Raw genomic sequence first — 7033 nt, forward strand, 5'->3', positions numbered from 1 at the left:
TATTTGTATTGTAAACCATTATGTAATGGTTGTGTGTAAACGGGATATTTTAGATTATCATTATTTGATAATCTACGTAAAGCTCTTTAAACCTTTATTGATGAAATAAAGGTTATGGTTTGTTTTAAAATGAATGCAGTCTTTGAAAAACGTCTCATATAGAGGTCAAAACCTCGCAACGAAATCAATTAATATGGAACGTTTTTAATCAATAAGAACGGGACATTTCAGTTGGTATCAGAGCGTTGGTCTTAGAGAACCAGAATTTTGCATTAGTGTGTCTTATCGAGTTTGTTAGGATGCATTAGTGAGTCTGGACTTCGACCGTGTTTACTTGAAAAATGATTGCTTAACAAATTTTGTTGGAGACTATATATTTTTAACATGTGAATATTATGTGATATATTAATCTCTTAACGCGTTTGATATTATGTGATAGATGTCTACCTCTAGAACAAGTCTCATTTACTCACCTAATAATAATGAAGAGTCAAATGTAAATTGGAATGATTCGTGGACTGATTCACAAGTTCCCGAAGAGGAACCGGAAGAAGAGTAGGAACCGGAAGAAGAATCGGAACCGGATGAAGAAATAGAACCGGTGGGGGAAATAATAAAACGGTTAAGTAAAAGAAAATCCTCAACCAACAGACCAAGGTTAATTATGGTCAATGGTGTTTCCGCCAAGGAAGCAAAATATTGGGAGGATTACCAATTCTCCGATGAATCGGATTCCGACGAGAATTCCGATGATGTTATAGAAATTACCCCAACTGAATTTAAAAAGGCAAAAAAAAATAATAAGGGAAAGGGCATAAAAATAGAGAAATCTAATTCCAATCCCAATGAACTTTATATGTATCGTCAACCCCCGAAGTCCTTAAGTTGTAACAATGACCCGGGAACCTCTAAACCACCAGATTTTTCTAAACCAATGTGGAAAACGACGGCTCGTATTAGGGGAACATCATATATCCCTAGAAACTTGGCAAAACGAACCAAAACCGAACAAGAAGAAGAAACAAGCGAGTCGGAATAAGATAGTTGTATTCGTGTGGTGTAATATATGTAATATAGTGTGCTTATGCTTTATGATATATGTAAAAATTGCTTGTATTAATAAGTATTTTTTTTATGAATCTAACTCTTGTCTATTTTACAGTATAAAAACACAAAATGGATAGACAACCCAATATTTTAAGAGACCTACCCGGAGACATGATTGATGAAATCTTGTCTAGAGTCAGTCAAAATTCTTCGGCACAACTATTTAAGGCGAGATCAGTTTGTAAGACATTCGAAGAACGTTCCAAGAATGCCTTGGTTTATAAAAGGCTTTCGTTCGAAAGATGGGGGATATCACATTGGGAAATCCATAAGTTACGATGTGTTTACTTTGACGCATATATTGCGGGGAACCCAAATGCTATTTTACGCAATGGGTTAAGAAATTATTTTGACTCAATATATCCGAATATTGGACTTCGTGATTTAGAAAAAGCGGCTAACATGCAACATAAAGAAGCATGTTATGCTTACGGATTAGTAATGTTCGCTTCTCACCAAAGTGAGAACAAGAACATCGGGCTACAACTATTAAACAAAACGTTTCCACAAGTGACGGAGTAGGTAATTGGGGTAAGAAATGAGGTTTTTAGATTGTTACGGGACTGTTGGACATTACGTAACCCTCGTCCCTTTGACGACGTTACAACACACTGTCTTATCAACGGACATAACGGTTATGTTCCACAAGACCAAGGATGGGAAGTAATCCTAGTAAAACCAGAATGCATGACTTGTTTCTGGACGTATGAATTACGTGTCTTTATTGCCTTTGCTGAACGACTTGTGTACTAGCTAGAATTATCTTCACAACCATTTTGTATCAAATTTATTGTGTGTTATATTTCATGCTATATGTAAAATAAGCGGTATTGTAAGTTTGTAAAATATTGTGTAAAAGTTTGAACGCGAAATATTATTATAATCAGTTTTTCATATAGAATTGTAGTAGTTGAATTGTATATTAGCTACTAAGTATGAACTTAACGGGTAGGTACTACCCGAATTTAAACTTATAAAACGCTAATATGAAGAAAAAGCTTTTATAAATGAGTTCATATTATGCTACGAAATACTATTAACTACTCTTAATATTCTGTATGATTAACTTGTTCCATTTGACTATTTTGAAGGAAATGGCACCGACTACTCGACACACCGTGAATATGAATGAAGAGGAATTCCGTACTTTTCTAGCTTCAAACATAGCCGCAGTACAGGCTGCGCTACATACCAACAATAACCTTGGATCTAGCAGTACAGGAAATCGTGTAGGATGCACCTACAAAGAATTCACTGCCTGCAAACCTTTAGAATTTGATGGAACCGAAGGACCGATCGGATTGAAACGGTGGACCGAGAAGGTCGAATCGGTGTTTGCCATAAGTAAGTGTACTGAAGAGGACAAAGTGAAGTACGCTACGCATACCTTCACAGGTTCTGCGTTAACATGGTGAAATACCTATCTAGAGCAAGTGGGACAAGACGATGCGTACGCACTACCGTGGTCAGCATTCAAGCACTTGATGAACGAGAAGTACCGTCCCAGAACCGAGGTCAATAAGCTCAAGACAGAACTTAGAGGGTTACGAACCCAAGGATTTGATATTACCACGTACGAAAGACGATTCACAGAATTGTGCCTATTGTGTCCGGGAGCATTCGAAGATGAGGAAGAGAAGATCGACGCATTTGTGAAAGGATTACCGGAAAGAATCCAAGAAGATATAAGTTCACACGAGCCCGCCTCCATACAACAGGCATGTAGAATGGCTCACAAACTAGTGAACCAGATTGAAGAAAGAATTAAAGAACAGACTGCTGAAGAGGCCAATGTGAAGCAAGTCAAAAGAAAGTGGGAGGAAAACGGTGATAAGAATCACCAATACAACAACAACAGCAATTACAACAATAATCGCAACAATTATCCCAACAATCGCAACATCAATCGCAACTACAACAAACGGCCCAACAACAACAACAACAACAACAACAACAACAACAACAACTACAACAATCATCCCAACAACAATAATAACCGCAACAACAACAACAACAATCAGAAGCAGCTATGCCAAAGGTGTGAAAAGTATCACTCGGGGTTCTGCACCAAATTTTGCAACAAGTGTAAAAGAAATGGTCATAGCGCGGCGAAGTGTGAGGTCTACGGACCAGGGGTTAATAGAACGAAAGGAACAAATGGTGTCGGAACGAGTAATGGCGGAGCAAGTAGTGTCGGAGCAAGTTATGCCAATGTAGTTTGTTATAAATGTGGAAAACCGGGCCACATTATTAGAAATTGCCCGAACCAGGAGAACACGAATGGACAAGGCCGCGGAAGAGTTTTCAATATTAATGCGGCAGAGGCACAGGAAGACCCAGAGCTTGTTACGGGTACGTTTCTTATTGACAATAAATCTGCTTACGTTTTATTTGATTCGGGTGCGGATAGAAGCTATATGAGTAGAGATTTTTGTGCTAAATTAAGTTGTCCATTGACGCCTTTGGATAGTAAATTTTTACTCGAATTAGCAAATGGTAAATTAATTTCAGCAGATAATATATGTCGGAATCGAGAAATTAAACTGGTTAGCGAAACATTTAAGATTGACTTGATACCAGTAGAGTTAGGGAGTTTTGATGTGATAATCGGTATGGACTGGTTGAAAGAAGTGAAAGCAGAGATCGTTTGTTACAAAAATGCAATTCGCATTATACGAGAAAAAGGAAAACCCTTAATGGTGTACGGAGAAAAGGGCAACACGAAGCTACATCTTATTAGTAATTTGAAGGCACAAAAACTAATAAGAAAAGGTTGCTATGCTGTTCTAGCACACGTCGAGAAAGTACAAACTGAAGAAAAGAGCATCAATGATGTTCCCGTCGCAAAAGAATTTCCCGATGTATTTTTGAAAGAATTACCGGGATTACCCCCACATCGATCCGTTGAATTTCAAATAGATCTTGTACCAGGAGCTGCACCAATAGCTCGTGCTCCTTACAGACTCGCACCCAGCGAGATGAAAGAACTGCAAAGCCAATTACAAGAACTTTTAGAGCGTGGTTTCATTCGACCAAGCACATCACCGTGGGGAGCTCCTGTTTTGTTTGTCAAGAAGAAAGATGGTACATTCAGGTTGTGTATCGACTACAGAGAGTTGAACAAACTTACCATCAAGAACCGCTACCCACTACCGAGAATCGATGACTTATTTGATCAACTACAAGGCTCGTCTGTTTATTCAAAGATTGACTTACGTTCCGGGTATCATCAAATGCGGGTGAAAGAAGATGATATTCCAAAGACTGCTTTCAGAACACGTTACGGTCATTACGAGTTTATGGTCATGCCGTTTGGTTTAACTAATGCACCAGCTGTGTTCATGGACCTTATGAACCGAGTGTGTGGACCATACTTTGACAAGTTTGTCATTGTTTTCATTGATGACATACTTATTTACTCAAAGAATGACCAAGAACACGGTGAACATTTGAGAAAGGTGTTAGAAGTATTGAGGAAGGAAGAATTGTACGCTAAGTTTTCAAAGTGTGCATTTTGGTTGAAAGAAGTTCAATTCCTCGGTCACATAGTAAACAAAGAAGGTATTAAGGTGGATCCGGCAAAGATAGAAACTGTTGAAAAGTGGGAAACCCCGAAAACTCCGAAACACATACGCCAGTTTTTAGGACTAGCTGGTTACTACATAAGGTTCATCCAAGACTTTTCCAGAATAGCAAAACCCTTGACTGCATTAACGCATAAAGGGAAGAAATTTGAATGGAATGATGAACAAGAGAAAGCGTTTCAGTTATTGAAGAAAAAGCTAACTACGGCACCTATATTGTCATTGCCTGAAGGGAATGATGATTTTGTGATTTATTGTGACGCATCAAAGCAAGGTCTCGGTTATGTATTAATGCAACGAACGAAGGTGATTGCTTATGCGTCTAGACAATTGAAGATTCACGAACAAAATTATACGACGCATGATTTGGAATTAGGCGCGGTTGTTTTTGCATTAAAGACTTGGAGGCACTACTTATATGGGGTCAAAAGTATTATATATACCGACCACAAAAGTCTTCAACACATATTTAATCAGAAACAACTGAATATGAGGCAGCGTAGGTGGATTGAATTATTGAATGATTACGACTTTGAGATTCGTTACCACCCGGGGAAGGCAAATGTGGTAGCCGATGCCTTGAGCAGGAAGGACAGAGAACCCATTCGAGTAAAATCTATGAATATAATGATTCATAATAACCTTACTACTCAAATAAAGGAGGCGCAACAAGGAGTTTTAAAAGAGGAAAATTTAAAGGATGAAATACCCAAAGGATCGGAGAAGCATCTTAATATTCGGGAAGACGGAACCCGGTTTAGGGCTGAAAGGATTTGGGTACCAAAATTTGGAGATATGAGAGAAATGGTACTTAGAGAAGCTCATAAAACCAGATACTCAATACATCCTGGAACGGGGAAGATGTACAAGGATCTCAAGAAACATTTTTGGTGGCTGGGTATGAAAGCTGATGTTGCTAAATACGTAGGAGAATGTTTGACGTGTTCTAAGGTCAAAGCTGAGCATCAGAAACCATCAGGTCTACTTCAACAACCCGAAATCCCGGAATGGAAATGGAAAAACATTACCATGGATTTCATCACTAAATTGCCAAGGACTGCAAGTGGTTTTGATACTATTTGGGTAATAGTTGATCGTCTCACCAAATCAGCACATTTCCTGCCAATAAGAGAAGATGACAAGATGGAGAAGTTAGCACGACTGTATTTGAAGGAAGTCGTCTCCAGACATGGAATACCAATCTCTATTATCTCTGATAGGGATGGCAGATTTATTTCAAGATTCTGGCAGACATTACAGCAAGCATTAGGAACTCGTCTAGACATGAGTACTGCCTATCATCCACAAACTGATGGGCAGAGCGAAAGGACGATACAAACGCTTGAAGACATGCTACGAGCATGTGTTATTGATTTCGGAAACAGTTGGGATCGACATCTACCGTTAGCAGAATTTTCCTACAACAACAGCTACCATTCAAGCATTGAGATGGCACCGTTTGAAGCACTTTATGGTAGAAAGTGCAGGTCTCCGATTTGTTGAAGTGAAGTGGGGGATAGACAGATTACGCGTCCGGAGATAATACAAGAAACTACCGAGAAAATCATCCAAATTCAACAAAGATTGAAAACCGCCCAGAGTCGACAAAAGAGCTACGCGGACAGTAAAAGAAAAGATATAGAGTTTGAAATTGGAGAAATGGTCATGCTAAAGGTTTCACCTTGGAAAGGCGTTGTTCGATTTGGTAAACGGGGGAAACTAAATCCAAGGTACATTGGACCATTCAAGATTATAGATCGTGTCGGACCAGTAGCTTACCAACTTGAGTTACCTCAACAACTCGCGGCTGTACATAACACTTTCCACGTCTCGAATTTGAAGAAATGTTTTGCTAAAGAAGATCTCACTATTCCGTTAGATGAAATCCAAATCAACGAAAAACTCCAATTCATCGAAGAACCCGTCGAAATAATGGATCGTGAGGTTAAAAGACTTAAGCAAAACAAGATACCAATTGTTAAGGTTCGATGGAATGCTCGTAGAGGACCCGAGTTCACCTGGGAGCGTGAAGATCAGATGAAGAAGAAAAACCCACATTTATTTCCAGAAGATACGTCAACACCTCCAACTGCTTAAAATTTCGGGACGAAATTTATTTAACGGGTAGGTACTGTAGTGACCCGAACTTTTCCATGTTTATATATATTAATTGAGATTGATATTTACATGATTAAATGTTTCCAACATGTTAAGCAATCAAACTTGTTAAGACTTAATTAATTGAAATATGTTTCATATAGACAATTGACCACCCAAGTTGACCGGTGATTCACGAACGTTAAAACTTGTAAAAACTATATGATGACATATATATGGATATA

This window comes from Rutidosis leptorrhynchoides, chromosome 7 (assembly GCF_046630445.1).
Source record: "Rutidosis leptorrhynchoides isolate AG116_Rl617_1_P2 chromosome 7, CSIRO_AGI_Rlap_v1, whole genome shotgun sequence".
In the NCBI taxonomy this organism is placed as follows: Eukaryota; Viridiplantae; Streptophyta; class Magnoliopsida; order Asterales; family Asteraceae; genus Rutidosis; species Rutidosis leptorrhynchoides.